The sequence below is a fragment of the Sebastes umbrosus genome, chromosome 9, assembly GCF_015220745.1.
Source record: "Sebastes umbrosus isolate fSebUmb1 chromosome 9, fSebUmb1.pri, whole genome shotgun sequence".
Classification (NCBI taxonomy): domain Eukaryota; kingdom Metazoa; phylum Chordata; class Actinopteri; order Perciformes; family Sebastidae; genus Sebastes; species Sebastes umbrosus.
The window spans coordinates 32,699,257-32,720,690 of record NC_051277.1 but is presented as its reverse complement, the minus strand read 5'-3'; the positions used below and the strand labels follow the sequence as shown (position 1 = coordinate 32,720,690).

The 21,434-nt window shown below is 44.2% G+C and overlaps 1 protein-coding gene and 2 long non-coding RNA genes across 3 annotated transcripts in view; 1 reads left to right on the top strand and 2 right to left on the bottom strand.

Annotated features, from left to right (window-relative positions):
• LOC119494103 overlaps positions 1-6,653 on the bottom strand; it is a 15,209-nt gene extending 8,556 nt beyond the window's left edge. Inside the window, exons 1-2 of the long non-coding RNA XR_005208122.1 lie at positions 6,484-6,653; positions 2,392-2,397 (exon numbers count right to left, since the gene is read on the bottom strand). This is a non-coding gene — a long non-coding RNA (uncharacterized LOC119494103). The remainder of the gene's footprint in view (positions 1-2,391; positions 2,398-6,483) is intronic.
• Positions 1-21,434, bottom strand: part of il1rapl2 (interleukin 1 receptor accessory protein-like 2) — a 248,458-nt gene that overhangs the window by 207,243 nt on the left and 19,781 nt on the right. The gene's annotated exons all lie outside the window — the stretch shown is intronic.
• On the top strand, positions 6,079-21,434 carry LOC119494101. Its single transcript, XR_005208120.1, has 3 exons — positions 6,079-6,508; positions 14,382-14,385; positions 21,424-21,434. It is a non-coding gene; the product is annotated as an uncharacterized LOC119494101 (long non-coding RNA).

Below are 21,434 nucleotides of genomic sequence, written 5' to 3'. Positions count from 1 at the left end.
TTCACCACAGACATCATGGGTTTGAATGATTACTTTATCTGCATAATTATATTTTATTATTAATCAGTCTGTTATAGGGTTGTGTATTGGCAAGAATCTGGCGATATGATACATATTGTGATACTGGGGTAACGATTCAATGTATTGCGTTATTTGTGATAATGTATGCAAGGCAATATATTGCAATTTTTAGGGCCCGAGCACCGACACCGTCGGGCCAGCAAAAGCCCTGTTGAAACTGTAACGTTTATTATTATTATTAAAATGAATCGCCTTTTTGAGGCCTTTGCCATGCTAAAAAAGTTATTAAACTTTGCAGACTTATCAGACAGGGTGAAAAATGTTATATTTTAAGGTTCTCGGCACACAGATGAAACATGTGGAGAAGCACAAAATAGCCTCTGAGAGTTATGCCCAAAACTCAACATGAAGTCAACCTTTTTGAATTTAATATGTGATTTTCGCCCATTTTTAGCGTTTTATAGGTCGCGTACTTTAACAAACTCCATTTGTCATAGACTCTTGTGGGAGGTGTCATATGACTCAGCAGAGAGTTCCTGTTTCATTGGTTAAGGTTATCCCCGCCCCCTACACATTAACCACGCCCCCTTTCATAACTCATAGACCGTTTGTTTTTAAGTCCTGTGGGAGGTGTCATATGACTCAGCAGAGAGTTCCTGTTTCAATGGCATTATTATCCCCGCCCCCTACACATTAGCCACGCCCCCTTTCATAACTCATGAACCGTTTTTCGTAGAGTCTTGTGGCACGCGTCCTTGCGCTCATCAGAGTTCCGGTTTAATTGTGCCTGGCTGCGTCGATCGGCGTCCCGCGAGAAGGTGCGAGGGCCTGTTCATCGCTGCTCGCAGCTTTGACTTTCATTGAAACTCAGTAAAACTGAAATAGTATAAAGAACACACTAGAAATACACCATCTTAGAATAGGCAAAACAACAAATGTACACTGCATGCAAAAAATCTACTTGTTTTTTTGCCCCAAACTGCATGGGATTAGCATAGACTGGGCATCTCTGTAAAGGGGAAACTCTTGGGTACCCATATCAAACCCATATTCATTCACTTATATTGAGGTCAGAGGTCATGGGACCCCTCAGAAAATGGCCACGTCAGTTTTTCCTCACAAACATTTAGTGTAACTTTGGAGTGTTATTTAGCCTCCTGACAAGCTGGTATGATGTAGTAGTATGGTTGGTACCAATGATTCCTTACACTTTCTAGTTGCATATGATGCAAGTATCTTAACTTTGGCTTTAAAACTGAGCCTGTTACAACCCTAAAAACAACAACCCGAAAATTGTGTTAATGCGTTATTATTGCGTCAACTTTGACAGCCTTAGTTACGTACCAATGCAGACTCTGTACATATCAAACTGGCAAAAGTATCAGTAGGAAAGATTTGTTTGTCAGTTTTGTCCAGCACTACTTTCTGTCTCATACCAGAACAGAATCACAAGGAAGACGTGTCACACAGCTTTGGAATAAAAAGGCACACGATGGGACATGTTTGGTTTCCAGTTTTCTCAGATAGATTTTTGCATTTCAGTACAGAAACCAGTCAAGCAGCCTGCTGGTGTGTGCCAGCAAGAGAGAAAGAGACGAAAAATAAACATACATCTAACCCCGAATCTCAGAAAACGTCTTGCAACTTTCTAATAATCAGTTTCCTTAAAGTTTCCTAGGTGGATTCAAAGACAGCATTACAACGTAGGTCCTGTAGCATCATAACGTGACAGATAAATGAAGTAGTGCCAACTTAGTTATGGTATAAAATTCCCATTGTTCCCACAGTGGTGCTGTTGTTTAGCTGCACTGGTGACTGATTCCACATGTACCCTGCACTCTCATATGAAGAGCTGTTCTAGGTATACTTAGGCAAAACTGTGGGAAATAAAATAAACAGAAAAGAAAATTATAATTTTATAAGTAATATGGTCAATGATGTGAGCTACCTTTATCCTTCTTTGTAGTTTCTGCAGGTAATGAACAAGTGAAGAGGTAAAAAAAACATGTAGTGTAGAGACTAGCTTGGGTTTCACAGCATGAAAGCGTATGAAAAATGTGTGTTTGGGAAAAGCAGTGTCACCTGGCCAAGGTGACTCCACTGAATGTGTGTGTGTGTGTGTGTGTGTGTGAGTATGTGTGCGCATTATTTGTGTGCAGCACTGAGTGCATTTACCCCCCCAGGCCTGTATTTAACATTACGTTGTTGTGCAAGCTTGATTTTTCGTGAATTTGTGCATGTGTGGAACTGTTCAAGTTCACGTACTTCTTTGTATATTTATGGAAACATATTTATATCTGTGTGTTTGCATTGCGACGAATACTTCAAATCAATTTCTTTACCTTTAGCAGAGAGGTTATGGAACTGAACAGCAAACTCACTAAATTAACATTTGATTATTAACATTTTTCTTTTTCTTTTTTTTTACAAAATGAATTTAATTAATTAAATGATGCATGTCCTCTGGCAATGTCAGTCGTGGATACTGGAGGTTAGTAAGTTAAAGCTTAGTTAAATGTCAAGGTAGATAAAAGAACATTTCAGAGGAAACTATAATTCTTTTAAATCAATGAGCTGACGACTAAAGATTACATTTGCCTTCTACAAACTGAAACGGAAACAAAGCTTTCAACTCGCCGATTTCAAGCCTTGTCTTTTACATTGGATGTACTTACCCACTAGGGCTGGGACGATATATCTATCTCCCGATTCAATACTATCACGATGCCTGGGTGCCGATTCGATACGTATTATGATTGGATATTATGATTTATTGCGATTTTTGTTAACTTTTTTAACACTAGACCATGGAGAAAAAGAATGAATGAATCACACACTTCTTGGGACTTTTACTTTGGAAAATATCAACAAATTTATAAAGTAAAAAAATGTTTGATTTTCAGCATGTATGTCAGAGTCAGAGATGTACTGAAGTCAAATATATCAGTCACTGTCAGACATTATTTATGCCCTTTTTTTCAAGAATAAAGACATTTCCCTCAGAAATTAGTGGTATTTTCCTTTTTATTCATAAGGGACATATAATGTTTTATACTTCTGTTGAATATATTTCATAATATGTATTTTGTATACAGTTCCCTTTGTTAACACCTTATTTTGAAAACCGGATGTAGTCACACGTCTACTTCCTCTAACTTCTCCAAGGTGGTCTCTAGCTCTCCCGTCAGCTCCGTTCTCTTTATCCATCCATGGTCAGCTCCATCGGGGCCGTTTGAATACATTCAACATAAATGTCAGTATCTGGGTGCTCTACAATTGTAGCGTCGGCCCATTTGACCACGGAGACGAGAGCGACGGACGGCTTGACCGCACGTTACCGCAATACAATAACATTTCCTGTTCGTGACAGAATTAGCATGCAGCTTTAGCTGTGATGTTTAGCTCTGCTTTTCCTGTCAATGTGTGAAACCCAAACTGTTTCCATCGTTTATTGGATGTGTAGTGTTTAGTAGGGATGTCACGAGAACCGATACTTCGGTACCAAGTCGATGCCAAACTTCTAAAAACGTGACGGTACTCATTTTCTACAGTATTGAAGGTACCGTACGATGCCTGCAGGGTTTGAAATTAACACCCGCTAAGCGCCAAATGCGACTGCTTCTGTCCTCTGCTCTCTCTGTCTCACACACGGAAGCGCCATGCAGCAGCAAGATCCAGAGGCCCTGTTCAGACCTGGTATTAACATGCTTCCTCAGTGATCCGATCACAAGTGGACAGCTCTAAGTACAGGTGTGAACACACTCAAGACGCATTGAGGACGCATGGAGATCGGATCTTTCAGACCACATTCAGAGGTGGTCTGGGCCACATATGACCACATTCTACTCATCTGATGTCCAGCTGGGATCCGCGGGATCACCGCGCCCCTCAGGTGAATAAACAGGCAGACACGGGCGCTTGTCAGCCAGGAAACGGCCTCTGTGCTCTACTGTATGTAGACCAGGCACATGAAGTGCATTATTATCATACTGTGGGAGATGTGTCTGTGTTTTTGTTCCGCTGCTTTGCGCGGAGCTGACACCCGACCGCCTGACCGCCTGTTCTCTGTCCTCCCCGGCTCTCTGGAGCTCTGTACCCGCTGTTTTCTGGCAAAAGCAGTGGTGCCGGTACTGACGGTACAATAACCTTTTATTTCGATGTTAATACAATGTACCAGAATTAATGAATATGTAGGATATTACTACTGACATTCATGTAATATTACATCACAACGTCTGCTGTATTAGCCGTGTGTTTACTGCGTGTTTATTTGCATATAGAGCAGGGAAGTGAGATCGGATCAGAAGTGGCCACTGAAGACGCATGTAGAGACGCATTATAATACCAGGTGTGAACAGACGTACTTAAAGCTGTCCACTTGTGATCCGATCACTGAGGACGCATCTTAATACCAGGTCTGAACAGGGCCTGAGATGCAGAGATCCTCTATGTTTGAGAAGAGGATTCACTCGTGGGGGAAAAACTGAACTGAACAAACTGAATTTCTATCTTTTATTGCTTATTGCTAAATCGCTGAAAAGTGTTTTTTTTCAGATTCACTTAGTTTGAACCAATCCAACAGCATCCAATCAAGTTGCAGGAGAAAACCATGAAGAACTACCGTTATGTTACTGAGCACCAGTGTGATCCAGTTACTCTGCTGTTAAAATGACGTTACATTTGGTGAAGAGCGCATATGGCTTGCTTATGACTCGAGACCTGAGTTGGGACTTGACTCAGGACTTGAGACTTACTTGTGACTTGCAAAACAATGACTTGGTCCCACCTCTGGTAGCCTATAGCCAGTAAAATGTCACTACGTCAGTGAATTTAAACTACTGCAGTCTGAGGATATATATATAGACACACGTACACATTATATGGGATTTATTGTTTTTTTGGGGCGTCGGGGGGGTTTACCGTGGTATCGAATTTGGTATCGAGAATCATGGAAATTCACTGGTATTGGTATCGAGTACTAGATTTCTGGTACTGTGACATCGCTAATGTTTACCTCTTTGAATTTAAAATGTGAGGGTGGAGGTTGTATCCACGTGAATCCTCCGCCGATTTCTACTTACTATTCTCGGCTCATTACAGCCGACTGCGGTTTGTTTTGGTTGACGGATACGGAACGGATATGACGTCATGTTACTCAGACTACAATAATGAAATCGGTAACGTCCTTCTACCTCCACATAAACTCAAATTAAGCAAATATATCGAATCTGGCATTAAAAAAAAAAACGATTTCAAAATCGTAAAAAACAAATTGAGATACATAGGTGAATCAGGTTTTTTTTAGACACTTAGACGAGAGCTATAGATGTTCAAAGCAGCACCTTTGCTATACAGAGCCGTATCGCTGACACTTGACACACAGGTTGCTTGGTTTTCCCACATCCTCCTCTGCCCTCCTTTCTCCTCTGACGTAGTCCTCTCCTCCATATCTCCACCGAGTCAGATCGTATTTCAGAGCAACCTAAACCCCCTTGAACATCAAAGTGTCAAACCCAGGCCTACTTTTGTTTTTTAAAGACTGGCCAGGGCAGCAGGCGTTGGCTCAAGTTGCCATGCACTGGCACACGTCAGTTCACGTTGGCAAGAGAGTGGTTCCGACTCAATGGCTGCCAAGTCATAGAGGAAGGACTGCCAAAGAAACTTCAAATGACCGCTCTCAATTCGCTCTCCCCTCCTCTCTATTTTACTCTCCTACTGCCATTGTCTGTTTGTCTTCATCTCTTAGTCTCTTCCTCTTTCCACTCGCCGTCTTTATCTCCTGCTCAGAGTCTGTTAATCTGATGAAGAGAAAGGTCAAACATTTGGCTAGCATAAGAAAACACCCTTGTGACAACTATGTGTGTGTTTCTTGTGTCCACAGAGAGTAGATTCATCCTCTAATGCAAAGACAGACAGGTGGTTCATCTTACTAGCAATACCACGGGGGAATAGCTGAGAGAGAGTACACTGGTTGTTTATCAGTGCCTTAAAATGACCCATATGAGCATTTTCTAATGAGCTACCTCTATGGTTAAGGTTTGCTTAAGGTTATGCAACTAAAACTACTAGGTTAGATATGGTTAGGGTAAAGGGCACAGTCATTTTTCATTGAAAATAATTCACAACCTTACTTTAAGGTCTTAGAGAAAAGATTGTGGTCACGGTTAAAAGAGACGGGATGCATATTATGGTCTCCAGTGTAAAAGTCTGCCAGTTCATATAACTGATCATCCGTCCTGAACTCTTCTCTAAGTATTGTTTGCAGAGGTTTAACAATGTCCGTCTACTGCTGCTTTTATTCCTAAAGCCTTGGACACACCAGGAACGCCAGGAACGCGTGGCGGCTGCGTTACCTGTTCTTTTTTTATTTTGGCGTCCGTGTTAACAGGTTAGAGCAGCCATACTGCCCGCGTGAGATGCGCGTCACAGATTACATATCTAGACATCTGTAGAATATGTCACAGACAGTGAAAATGATCTATTGACAGTATATTGACATCATATCTGCAACATTAGTACAGTTTCGATATCTATCTGTAGAATATGTTACGGAGATGAAAAAAAATAAAGACTTATTTTTAAATCAACACTTCCTGCTGATTTCAAAGTAAAAGCCCTCAAGCGTTTTTTCTATGGACAGAATTCCTTCATTTTTTAACACAAGGCTTTTATTGTGAAATATGTGCTGGACAGTGTTCTAGAACATTCAGTGACTTGGAGAGCTCCATGAATGAATATAGTACGGAGTTTTAATTGTGGATTATTGCTATTATTTGCAAATAACCACACGTTTCTTAACCTTTCTCTGTCTAAAATAAATATAAATGATATTTATAATAAATGAAATGGCCATTAAAAAGCAAACTATGTAGAAAGAAAGGGCTGATAGCAGCAGCTGCAGCAGCAGAAAACGCAGCTGGTGTGAACACCAGACTCGTGAATCACGCAGCCACCACGCCACGCAGCCGCCATGCGCTCCTGACATTCCTTGGGTGTCCCAGGCTTAAGAGGGGACAGCCATTAGTTATACGACCACAAAATGTCGCATGTCAGGAAAATGTCAACATTCACCCCTTTTTGACCAGATAGTTCAACCCTGTCTCCATGAAATTATGTTTATGTAATTGAAGTAAAATGTTCGCTGACAATGTAGAATGGCAGCAAAATAGTTGATGACATCGCATTTCATTCATTGTCCTACCTTATCCCCTCTTGCAATACAATATCTGTAGCACTCACGGCAGCAGGTAAAAGTTACTGTATGTGTATAGTCGGAATAGTCCACAGTGACTTGAAGCACCTGCATGCAGGACTACCTGATTTCTGGTGCCAAATTCCTGTTTTCTTTGCACAGACCATAAAGAGGAGCACCGTTAACGAAATTCGGAAAACAACCAAGACAGTTGCAGCTGAGTTGGAACTATCGCGTCAGTATTGAACGAACTGGACGATAGATTTTAACTAAAAGAAGAATAAACGGCACTTAAAGCTTTGTTTATACTCGTGCGAGACACCGTGGCGCGGGCCTCCGTAGATGGCGTGCGCACTAAAAGTATGCACAGAGGTGTTTATGCTCAGCGAGTTGTTTGTTGCAGTATGCTCCAAAACGCCAGGAAGCGTACAAACAAAATAGTCAGTGGATAAGCAAGAAGTCAACGAGTGACACTTGAAAGGAAAATAGGTTGCCTGGAAACAGTAGTAACCACTAAACACTGACGTACGTATCGCCAAACATTGCATTTGTGTACTGTAATTATTACTGTCGCTTACCTCCAAGTCTAAATTAACCACAGCCGTCCCACTATGGCAAGCATAAACCAAGCTTAATGCTTTTCTTGAGAAGAAAGATGCGTTTGCCGTACTTCCGACTTAATCTACCAACTAATCTCTATATGCAGGGCTCCAAAGTGTGACCATTTTATGCGACCAAATATCTGTCGAGTGCGACTAAACATTTCCGTTGGTTGCACCGATGAACCCGACAGGTCTGTCTGTGTTTGTGTGTGAAACCACTCCTCCTCAAACAACAATAAAACATACCACTAATTCAAAATGAAGACAACTAGTGATTGTTATTTCATTAAGAAAAATGCTGCGCTGTCTTAAAGACATGACCTCTGACTATTTGTGTAACAATTTAGCCACAAATTCACATACTGACCATATACGGTCCAGCCATATACTCGGTTTGGACCGAGTCTTGTTTCCACCCGCTTTGTGCCAACTCCCACCCTAATGTGCTGTGTTTGGCCATCTACACCGGGCGGACCTGGTCACTGGTTGCTCAGCGCTAAGTCACATGTTAGTAAATGGTTGGAATGGCTTGGAAATCAAAAATGAACCGAGAGGTTCCGGGGTAATTCGCATTCGCGATTTAGTCTGTCGATGTCAGGCTATCCATCCCCACAACCTCCCTACGACTTGCATTCGATACTAAAGCGTAGCAATCCCTTCACTCGAAAAACATTTCCTTTGAACTTAATCCAGGCGGCAATATCCCGCCATAATCTTACTGGGAAACCTCGTTAGTATTACATAAACAGAAGTTCTAGGGGACAGGGTTGGATGCTCATGAACCAAAGTCTGAAGGGAACTAAAGTCCTTTATGCACATTCCTTTTTGCATTTCCACCATGTCTGAAGGACATGATAAACCGATAACAAATTTAAAAATCACGTCTGTAATGCAATTTTCACATACAAATAAACAACAACACAGTCATCTTGGTTATTACTGCGGAGCAACTCTGCTCATTGAGTTGGATGTAATGAACTGACGCCAAGGAGACATGTAGATGTGAATAAAAAGGAGACTCCAGACAGAGTGTCTGACTCCAAAGAGGCAACAGTATGCTAAGTGCTTTATGGATATCTATTTTTGCTTCAGAATGTATAACTACAAATTAAGTTTTGCTTCTCTTGTTCACTCTGCTCACGTTCACTGCTTGTTTTTAGTATTAGGGAACCAACTAAATAACTTTGTTTTAAACGTCACAAAAAATGTCCACCCTCGGTCCGAACAGGCATCCTGTGCTTCTTACTGTGTGAATCTACAGAAGTTGTAGCAGTCATAAGGTTTGTGTTTGAACGATGAGCAATGTTCAGCGATGCCAATCCTGCTCCGATAGGATCCTGGGCAGGGCTCGAGCATTAAGACGCCCCAGGATGAAAAAATAGGACCTAGGAGGGTGAAAATTAATTATTGGACGAATTTGGGATGAGAGTTTAAAGAAAAATACCCTGCTAACGTTACAATGAACGGAGATGAACGGAGATGACTGCACGTTCTGTGTCACACATAGTTCTTATTAAACCTCCTTCACAACATAAACACATGCAAACACACACACACACACACAGCACAAACACACACAGCACATACCACCGGCCTCTGACCTCACGACAGCTGCAGCGGCAACAGGGAATTATTCAACCCAAGTTAATAAAGTACCGTTAAGGTTGCTAATATTAGTGTTTATAATTACCAGTTACTGAACATTAGACTGTTTGATGTTAACGGTAAAGTTACAGCTAAAGGGACTGTTTGTAAGAATCAGTAATTGCTTGTTAACAACGACACCTGTGGCCGTTAAGTCAACGAAAGTCAGCCGTTAAGTCAACGAAAGTCAGCATCCTGTTGCTCGCGTTTGTGCTCGCTCTACATAGACATGAACGAGCATCGCTCAAAATAGTGAGGAGACCGACGTCAGCTAAAAGCACAATATCACTCTATATTTCAGCTGCTTGGCAGTAATGTTAGCTGACCAGACGAAGGTCTCTCCATGAATCAATGCTGATCCTAGTGTTGGCTTTTCCTGCCTCAGCCTCCCGACCGCGGCCGGAGGGAACAGGGGAGACACCGGAGTTTTGGTCGGGGACGATAACGTTTCTCTCTGCGGAGCCCCGTCACTTCACAAGACACGGGAAACCTCTGTTGTTCTGGAGGAGCTGCAGCAGTTATTTCTGCACAAACGTCCACTGTACATTCACTAGATATTCTCAGAGCTAAACTAACTCTTCTGCAGTGTGTTAGTGTGCGCGCATGCACGTGAGAGGTGGAGCGAGAGAGAGAGAAGCGGTGTGTGAGTGAAGGCAGGCAGAGGAGCAGAGTACAGCAGAGACTCCGGTCCTGGAGACCAAAGCTACGGTCTCCCCCGCGTCCTCCGACCGCGGCCAACACTGTTTAACAGACGGGCTTCACTAGATACAACCAAGAGGTTTTGGTGCTTCCGTGTAGTTTGTGATGAAGTCTTGTCTGAACAGCGTAGCCACACACGAGGGCAGAAACGTTTTGGCACCAGTGGCTGAGGAACCAAATGTTAGAAAAAAAAGTAGGGCTGTCCCGATTACCATTGTTTTGATCTTCAAAGCTTCGCTGTCGCACTACTGCATACACACACACCTCTACACATTACAAACAGCGATATCCGTCTGAGAGTAACTAATAATAATTCATGTTGAATATGAATAATGAATAATGTTGTGGGATTATTCTTTATTTCATGGGCTATTTGGGGATTTTTACTTTATTATTACGTACTTATATAAAAACAAACAAACAAAGCATTCAAATACTGATTTAGAGGTCAATTACCATGGCAACGGTCGAAGCTTCGAAATATTCAGGTCAGCCCTAAAAAGAAGAAAACTAAATTTTATTTTATATTTATCCTCACATCAAATCGTACACGGCACAACATGGTGAGATTTGACCTCTGCATTTAACCCATCCTAAGCATTAGGAGCGATGGGCTGCTGTACAGCACCCAGAGAGCAATTTGGGGTTCAACGTGACGCTCATGCACACTTTGACATGCGGACAAGAGGAGCCGGGGATCGAACCCCCAGCTTTGTTATTAAAGAACCACCTCTGTCCACCTGAGCCACAGTCACCCCAACCATAGACCATGGTTCCCAGGATTAAAAATGCAGGTAAGGTCCCCGAGTTCCTGCAATGGTCCCTCGAACCCTGGAAAAGTTCCTTTGGGCTAACGGGCTTTTTAAAGGCTTTTTTGGGCATCTTTGACAGCAGAGAAATAAAAGGAAATGAAGTGGGAAAGAGAGATGGGGAATGATCTGCTACAAAGGCCCCCCGACCACACTCAAAACAGGGACATTGCTGCTCATTGTCTGTGTCCCCCAAACCACCAAACCACCACTATGGGGCAAGTTTTAAGCATCTGAACAAACAATTTATGCTTTCTGGTGATGACTACCTTTCCACTAACCAAGTCAATTAGCCAGAGAGCCAAAGACGTCAACCATGCAGTCAAACATCCACAAAAACTGCCACTTTGTCAGTCATTCCACCAACAAGCCCAGCTCGCCAACTGGCCCGCCACCCTGCCAACAAACCGAGCAGCCGCCGACCCCACCGAGCCAATCGTCCGGCCGAGATGTCACCGAATGAAACAACCACTCACCCGCCCAGTTAGCCAGCCGGCCAGCCGACCAATTCACAGACTCCCTAGCCCAGACTCCAGCCGGCTTTTCAGCCAGCCAGTCACTCATTTTCCCCACGAAGAGAACATGTTACATTTCCATCTAATGCGATGTGTTGAAGTGAGCAGCGAGCAAAGCCAGCGGCGTGAAATCTGTCATCTCACGCTACCTTGTTCACTATCTAACACTCATTATTTTGTTCTCTCGGAGTCCTTTTTCTCTATCGCTTTGTCCTCTGTCTTTCTCATTCTTCGTCCTCTCCTCTGTGTGTGTGTGTGTGTGTGTGTGTGTGTGCGATTCCTACTGACTTTTTTGATTCTCTTTCCAGCCGACTCTCACAGATAGTCGAGTGTTGCAGGATAGAGTTTTGGTGCAAAGTCTTTCTCGCCGTGTTACAGCCTTAAAAATAAACTGAGACCTCTCACTGCGTGTATCAATTTCTTTCTAAGTGATGTGTGTGTGTGTGTGTGTGTGTGTGTGTGTGTGTGTGTGTACTGGTGTCCTAATCATAGTGGGTGGATAGAGGGTCTCGGGCAGTCCCAGCATGCCCTCTCCCCCTACTGAGGTCCTTATACCTGCAGAGAAAATGGATTTTTGCTTTTCTTTTCTCCTCCACTCATTCCTCCATCTCTCTCGCTCTCTCTCTTTTCTCTCGCTCAGCTTCCCTCCGTTTTTCTCTCCATCTATTTACCCATTCTCCCCATCCCTCCAATTTAACTACTTTCTCCTTGACTCTCTCTTTACCCTCGTCTCTCTCTCTCTCTCTCTCTCTGTCTTTCCCCCCAACTGCTTTCATTTCTTTCTCCTTCTCCCAGTGCACACCTCTCTTTCTCTGCACCTCGTGTCTCAGACAATGCTATATGTTCCAGTTATGGTCTCCTGAGAGTCAACGTTACTCCACGTTTAATACTTGGCTCACCTTTGGTTTTATAACAGTGTCCCCAGGTTGTCCCCCTCTTTCTAGTTCATACAAGCCCACACACCCACACAGTAGACGCTGGGGATCTGCAGGTGTTTTGAAAATCAACAGGTAAAAGACAGATCGCAGCAGTCCATATGAAATGAAAGATAATAACCATCAGAGGATGGGGATGGAGGGGCGGCAGTACGCCCTGCAGCATTTTGTTCCACAGAAAACCATAAAACAAGATGAAAAAACATTTTTCTTACAGCTACAACCATAAACAAGCTAGAACGGTTTCACCAGGAGTCATCACATGCTTTCTATAGAAGACAGAATCATTGAGAATCTGCTAATGGAACCTGCTCATTATTATCATTATCTGTCCTCTTCCATGCACTTCTCTTACACGGAATTATTATTACCACAGGAATGACAGTGAGATTTTGATAGCTGTACTAAATCCCTGTAAACTAATGATTTGTTAAAAGTAGAGCCCTCGGGAAAGATGCGAGACCTGCATGTGACCAAAACAACAAGAATCTCATTTGGGAACATTTGAAAGGATTTGAAAATGCCCCACTTTGGCTTCCCCCAGTGGTGGTTTAAAACAACACAAGAAACAACACATGCCGGCACACTGAGGAGAACAGGCAGACATCATTTAAAGGTCTCACATCGTGCTCATTTCAGGTTCATACTTGTATTTTGTGTTTCTACTAGAACATGTTTACATGCTGTAATGTTCAAAAAACACTTTATTATCCTCATACTGTCTGCCTAAATATACCTGTATTTACCCTCTGTCTGAAACGCTCCGTTTAAGTGCATTTCAACGGAATTGCGTTGCAACAGGAAATAAACTGGGACACAGTTAGAATGTTTACATTTAAAACTGTGTAATGGTCTAAGTATTGTATATTTGTGACATAACAAATAGATAGAAATCTTGACGGCTTGTTTCAAACGCACAATTTCTGAATACAGGCTGTGTGTATTTCTATATATTTCTGTATTTCTGTATTGAGCGTTTTGATAGTTAAACAGTATTTATATAGCACTTAATCCTGCTTTATACTATAAAAGACATGAAAATCTCACTTTTTACAATATGGGACCTTTAAACCTTTTCTTGGCCAGATGGAGGCAGCGGATAAAAGACATATGATAAACATATAATATAATATAACGCTGACACATCATCACCTTTTATGTTGATAAGGGAAATTAAATAGTAAACAGTTGCTTATCTACACACATACAGAGCAACATTACAATTCATTTAGAGCAGCCATTCTCAACCGGTGGGCCGCAGAGTGCCATCTAGTGGGCCGCCGAGGCAGTGGTACTAGATTATTTTTTTATTATTATTTAGCAAAGTGAACAGGTAAAACCTAAAGGAGGTAAGATGCCAGCTGCTGTAAAACCAAAGCCTATTGAAGGAAGCTGCGACACGGGCGGACACGGGTCTTGTATTGGGTATAACACATGCGCAGTGTAACTGGAGCTGCGGTTGTGCGTTGCGATCGGCTCAATTTCGGCGAGTGCAGAGCAGATATTACTGCGCATGTGCGGTACCCCGAAGGCGCGTTGATTAAGTGTGACCCAACCTCCTTCAATAGGCCTTGTGTAAAAACACCAAACATCATCAGGTAGAGACAAACGTGTTTGCCACTGTTAGCTAGCTAACGTTCTCGGATGGAGTGAGACAAAATGGATCGTTTTTTAAAGCGAAAAAGTGATGTGGGAGACAACCCTGCGCCAGTAAAAGCTCCGAAGCGTGTGCTTAATCGCCTTTTTGAACTGAGAGAAGAAGTGCACACATTTCTGGAAGAGCAGCACTCCCCTCTTGCTGAGCATTACACTGATGGTAACTTTTGTGCAAAACTGGCCTACTTGTCAGATATATTTGACCAGTTAAGTCAGCTCAATATATCAATGCAAGGCAGAAACAGCACAGTGTTTTTGGTTTCAGACAAAATTGAGGGCTTCAAGAAAAAACTTATTCTGTGGAACAGAAGAGTCAAGGAGGGACGATTTGACGTGTTTTCACTCCTCAGTGAAACTTTGGAAGCCATTCCTCGTGTCAACATATCCAGTGTTATAACCCAGCATTTGACTCAGTTGTCAGGAAAGTTTACAGACTACTTCCCAGAAGATGCACGAGATGGAAACCTTTGGATTTTGGACCCTTTCTCTGTGGATCCTGCTTCAGAAGACATAGCTCTCTCCACTGTGTTGGAAAATGAACTGATGGAACTATCAGCAGACAGCAGCCTGAAGCTTCAGCTTACACAAGTAGACCTTGCTTCATTCTGGATACTGGCTGCCAGTCAATATCCCTCTCTGTCAAAACGGGCAATCAAATTTCTGTTGCCTTTCACCACCACCTATTTATGTGAGTCAGGGTTTTCCATTGTGACTGTCACAAAATCAAAGGCAAGGAACAAACTGAAAGCAACTTTGAATGCTACTCTGCGTGTCAGCCTCTCACCCATCCCACCACGACTTGATCTCATGATTTCCCAGAGGCAAGCCCAAGTGTCTCACTGAGGGTAAGCAGAATATGTATTTTGGTCATTACGGCTGACAGTGGCATAACACATATCTACAGCCTAGTTTATTATTTGTTGTATAAACATGTTAGGTTTTTTACTCATTTATTTGGGAAGGTGGTCCTTGGAAATGTTTTGACAATCACAAGTGGGCCTTCAGTTGCAAAAGGTTGAGAACCCCTGATTTAGAGTCATGTTTCTGGTCACCTGTTTTCGGTCTCCGCCAACTCCTGAGAGAAATATTTGGCTCTTCAGCTGCTAAATGTTCAACGATATTGTAGGGTTGACTATGGGGCTGCAATTAATGATTATTTTCATTGTTGAGTAATCTGATGATTATTTTCTCCATCAATCGATCAGTTGTTTCGTCTACAAAATGTCAGAAAATGTTGAAAACTGACAATCTGTGTTTCCCAAAGCCCAAGACGACATCAAATGTCTTGTTTTGTCCACAACTCAAACATATTCAGTTTACTGTCATAGAGGAGGAAAGAAACCAGAAAATATTCACATTTAAGAAACTGAAATCCTCAAAACAATTAATATTTTATCAAAATAGTTTAGCGATTCATTTAATAGTTGACAACTAATTGATTATCGATCGTTGCAAAATATTTAGCTGATGAGGTTTTTGATAAATCATCAGTAATGTGGATATAAAAGACTAAGTGGGTAAAGGCAAATAATAGAACAGCTACAACAGTCTGATAAGTTCAGAAAATGACCTCACTTTACTGTAATGCAGCCCTTAAAACCAGGAAAAGACAGCATTTTTGCCATATTACGATATTAGGATATTTAAAATCTAAGACAATATTAAGTCTTGTATCACGATATTGATATAATACCGATATATTTTCCAATACTATTATGAGAGCAGTGAGAGTGAACCAAAAAAGTAAAGTAGTGGATTACAAGGGAACAGTAAATTTGATGTTTTTCAAGATCTAACAAATTTGCAAATTTAAGAGTTGTTGTTTTTGTAAGTCGACTTACAAACAACCTTATCCAGCTCATCGGCATTGGCCAATGGCCCTTTTTCTGTCGTTTTTTCAGGGATGTATCTAGGAAGATGAGGTTCCTATTTGTTATCCCGCCTTCAAACCTTTGATTGGTTGATTGTCTCCCCATCCCCAAAATTAGGGATGCACCGATACCCATACCAGTATCGGGTCCGATACTGTGCTCATGTACTCGTACTCTCAAAATGGCTCCGATACAACGACACCAATACCACTTTACGGTGGTGCGCCCGACCCCGCTGGGCCGGGATCCCACCTCAGCTGGTGCGCGCTAGCCCTCACTTTCATTGCGTAACAGGGTTATGCTTGCACCCTCTGACTCGCGCGTGCGTCACACTCCTTGGTCCGTGTTTCAAGACGTGGGTTGCCAACATCGCCTCAGAACCCTGTCGCCTTTTACGTGGGCCGAGCCCCAATCTGGCAGCACGACGCGGTTGGGGCGCACTGAGGACAGTCGCACCGGGAGCAGGGAGCCGTCCCCGGCGGGGAGAGAGGGCACAGCGAGCCCTTTGTCCACGGTGCGGCGAGGTACGGGCGGGGAGCGCTGCAAAGCTGCGGCCGCGAGCCACCTTCGCCCCGAGCCTTTCCAAGCCGACCTAGAGCCGGTCGCGGCGCACCGCCTCGTATGTGGGATTCCCCAGCCTGCCGTGTGTCGCTCACACCCTCCAGCTGGCTGTTAACAAGGGTCTTTTTGCTCAGAGAAGTACTCATATTGGTACTCGGTATCGGCGAGTACCCAAATGTAACTACTTGTACTTGTACTCGGTCTGAAAAAAAGTGGTATCGGTGCATCCCTACCCAAATTTGAAGATGTGGGCAGTTTATCAGCAGACTGAACCCAGGCTACATAATTTTAGAAAGAAGAAACATATAAATTGCATCAGATTTGTTGATGTTTTTGGACAGTACTCAACAACAGTTGAATCCACTCAGCAACTTATATTTGTCTTCATTCAAATTCACATTTTTGGTCACAACGAAGTGAAGGCAGGGTGTCTGAGTGCTCCTGGAGCTTGTCGCTGACCTCAGAGAGAATAGGACATAACATTTGCCAGCAGCTACAAAGCTCGGGGCAGACCCAGGGCATACTGCATGAATTAAAGAGGCCCGGGCCTCTTTGTAGAGGTCATGAAAAGGATCAATACTGAGTGTGAATGACAATCATGTTGCCGTGAGCCAACAGAGTTTCAATGTATATTCAAGAATTCACCTGACGTTTTACCTTAAAAACAAGACCAGACAACAAGTAGTTCTTCTGATATTCAGTTTCCCTTCATAGCATTTGTTTTGTGTCTCATATTGGGAACGACTCCTGTGTGAACTCATCACAAGATTAAATTACTCTGTGCTTAATCTCTATAAACACATTCTACAATCACATGTACAATCTGCAGGCAACGGGACAAGATTTTGGCATAGGAAGTGTTCTGGTTTCCACTTGTAGTCTCAGTAGTATTGACCAATCATGTTTGAGCAGGCTTTGGTTGAATGCAGGTAAACAGTCTGTGCGGAGAGCAAAAGAGGCGGAACGCATCGGGCAAAATGCAATCTGGGAAATCACCGGCTATCGTCTGACAAAGATTTAGCTTTTTATTGGCTTAGATTTAGCTTGTAAACTGGCTACTTGTGAAACAATCCAGTCGTACACGTCGTCTTTCAACTCCAGTCTCGCATGTCAAGTTGCTAATCGGACTGTAAAACAGGGGTTCTCAAACTTTTTGGGGCCAGGGACCGCTTAAAGGGGAGAACATTTTCCAAAGACCCCCTCATAACCGTAATACTAATTAAGCATAATGCTTACTACCATTTTTACTCTTAGATGCCACTGGAGCTATTTGTATTTTAAAATGAATCAGCCTAGATACTTCAGACCTGTATGATAGTGATAAACAGAAACACATTTCAGTTTGAATCCTGTTAACACCACTTTGTTTGGCCCTGATATTCTAGCTGCTTCGTAATCAGATGTTGTTTTAGCTCGGCCGTCTTTTTGGCTACGTTTGCTAGCACCTGAAGACACATGACGCATTTTAGTCCCCCATCACTGTTGCTCAATTTCTAATTTTAGCTAGTTTGGTCTTAGCGTCACTTCCATGATCGCCAAATGGCTATCTGGCTAACAAGCTAAGCTAAGCTAAGCAGCAGCAGGAACGGTTGGTTGTGCCCTGAGTGAAGTGACTGATTCATGACGTGATGTGTCACAATCATATCAGAGTTTCTATTGGCCCAAAGCTAACGTGGGTGGGAGTAATGCACACAATATGCTTGGTTTATTTCTGCAAATGGTCCCCATCTGTAGAGATGTACTTTTGTAATGATACAACACAAGTTTATAATTTATAGTTAATTATATTAGACCCCCTGGCAGAATGCCACGGACCCCACTTAGAGAATCACTGCTGTAAAAAATGAGCAGCGCAAGGAAAAGGAAGTCTTGGCCTGGATATCCGCTGGCTACACCGGAACCCCAGAAATCGAGCGTAGCGTTAGTTCAGGCAGGCCATGATGTCAAGCTCTGCTCATACAATGGCGATCAGCTGATAACAGCTGATCTTAAGCCAGCCCAATCAGCTGATGCATCAGCTGACAGATCAGCTGATTCCTCTCTATGCATTCATTGGTCAATTTCATACAGGGCGCCTTATTTAAGCTGCTTCAGCCGGCCTACATTGCTGCTTCCTCTACAAGCCGCTCACAACCAGATTTTCCACGTACAAGCTTCAACTTACCCTGCTGCTCGTCATGTCGATTCCGTCCATGATGACTGAGCTATGGAGTCACAACAACAGCATCCGAGGCAGAGGAAGCCATCGGCAAAGAGAGCCCGTTCCCTATCCGCCGGAGCTCGCATCTGATAAGTAGACATTCAAGTTCTGCTCCCAGCATTTCCTAATGGCCAGTTCCAGGCTCCTACAAGTCCTACCACATCACAGCTCCAGTCGGGTCTTCTCATGAAGAGCTTTTTGAAATGTTTTTGGAAAGCGTCCATGGCGAAACTCCACCAGCAGATCTTCTCAAATCCTGCGCTCCCAGGAAAGCCGCTGAGAAAAGGAAAGAAAGTGCCCGAAACTCCGCTGCAGTCCCAGCTACGGCCGCTGAGCCACCATCCAAAAGAGCACGAGATCCAGCGGTCCGAGGCCCGGTCCAAGCCCCGGTCCGAGGCCCGGTCCAAGCCCAGCAGTCCGAGCTCCAGCGGCCCGAGCTACAGCCCCGGCAGCCGGCTCCCTGGAGCAGGAGGACAACCCTGTCATGACAGCTCTATCCAGCATCCAGCCGTCACTCGCCAGTATGACTCCAGATCCAAGCTTTGAGTCCATGTCGGCATCTCCAGTATGACTCCAGATCCAGGCTCTGAGTCCGTGTCGGCATCTCCAGCAAGCCGGCTTCTTTCAAAACACGGAAGGGCCGTCACCTCTACGCGCGCCGCAGATCGATGACGTCACTCCATCGAGCTTGATGACGTCACAGTCCCGCGGAGATTTCTGGGAATTGCAGTCCAAATCTCCACCAGGCTCCATTATTTCCACCTGCTGCTGCAATTTCGCACAATCTGAGAAGCCAAATCCTTGCAGCCATCCTTCATAAAGGGTGCTTTGGTGCTTACACAGACCTCTTATTAGAAACTGTTTTCCTCACAGCATTTTCAGGTTTCTTAAAGGTGGCGAGTTCACTACATGCACCAAATTTTCAATCCTTCGCATGATCTCACTATAGCTGACGTAACAATTAACACTCAGTATTTCATCATATTTTTAAAAAAAACACTCAAGACTGATGGAGATAGGAAGGAACATCTGTTTTAATCTGAGTCTAATCCCGTCTTCAATGATCCACTATCTGAGATGCCGACCTCAAGCCAGCCAATGAGAGTCTCCTCTGCCAATCATGCGGACTGCCACCAGAACGCTGCACTGCGCATTCTCTCCGCATAGGAGCAGCAACAACAGCAGCATTAACAACTCTTGTCTCCACACTCGAGGCTTGGGGCCGATGGTCATCAACCACTTATGAGCGTTATCTCCGGCCGGAGGCTCAAGACATCCTCGAAGCTCAAAAGCTATGAGTGCTCAGTAACTTGCTGGCTATATATAGTAAATGTTACGGCATATCTGCTTGACTCTCTCATTTGACTTTTTTAGCCATATGCCTCAGTTTGCAACCTGTGAAGAATCAAAAGGCTTCACTGTATATGTTTTAGTCTAATTAGCTTTTCATTAAGTTTATGCTGATGCTGCTCTACGCTGCTGTTGCTCTACGCTGCTGTTGCTCCAAGTTGCTACTCTATGCTTCAACCTGCTGCTGCTCCACGCTGCTGCAGCTCCACACTACTGCAGCTCCACACTACTGCTGCTGCTGCTCCACGCTGCTGCAGCTCCACACTACTGCTGCTGCTGCTCCACATTGCTGCTGCTGCTCCACGCTGCTGCTGCTCCACACTACTGCAGCTCCACGATACTGCTGCTGCTCCACACTACTGCAGCTCCACGATACTGCTGCTGCTGCTCCACGCTGCTGCTGCTTCAACCTGCTGCTGCTCCACGCTGCTGCAGCTCCACACTACTGCAGCTCCACACTACTGCTGCTGCTGCTCCACGCTGCTGCAGCTCCACACTACTGCTGCTGCTGCTCCACATTGCTGCTGCTGCTCAACGCTGCTGCTGCTTCACGCTGCTGCTGCTCCACACTGCTGCTGCTCCACATTGCTGCTGCTCCACGCTGCTGTTGCTCCACATTGCTGCTGTTGCTTCATGCTGCTGCTGCTTCCACTGCTGCCGCTGCTGCTGCTACTGCTGCTAATGCTGCTCCATGCTGCTGCTCCAAGCTGCTGCTCCACACTGTTGCTGCTGCTGCTGCTGCTTCATGTTGCTTCTGCTGCTGCAGCTCAATGCTGCTGCTGTTGCTCCATGCTGCTGCTGCGGCTCCATGCTGCTGCTCCACGCTGCTGCTGCTTCATGTGGCTGCTGCTGCTGCAGCTCCATGCTGCTGCTGTTGCTCCACGCTGCTGCTGCAGCTCCATGCTGCTGCTGCTTCATGTTGCTGCTGCTGCTCCATGCTGCTGCTGTTGCTCCACGCTGCTGCTGCAGCTCCACGCTGCTGCTGCAGCTCCACGCTGCTGCTGCAGCTTCATGTTGCTGCTGCTACTGTTGCAGCTCCATGCGGCTGCTGCTGCAGCTCCATGCTGCTGCTCCACGCCGCTGCTGCTTCATGTTGCTGCTGCTTCATGTTGCTGCTGCAGCTCCATGCTGCTGCTGCTTCATGTTGCTGCTGTTTCTGCAGCTCCTGCTCCACGCTGACAGAGGAAACTCAAGAAGAAGAAGGATGCAGGAAGCTGGAAGATGTTGGGAGCTGCATCAGACTCGGGTTCAGTTTCCATGACAGAGGGAATTCTTCAACCGTGTAAAAGATTATAAACAGCTCTGCTGACTCGTATGTTCAGAGAGGAACACATCGGTCTGTAGATGATCACGTTTTCCATGTTACAGCCTTAAATTAA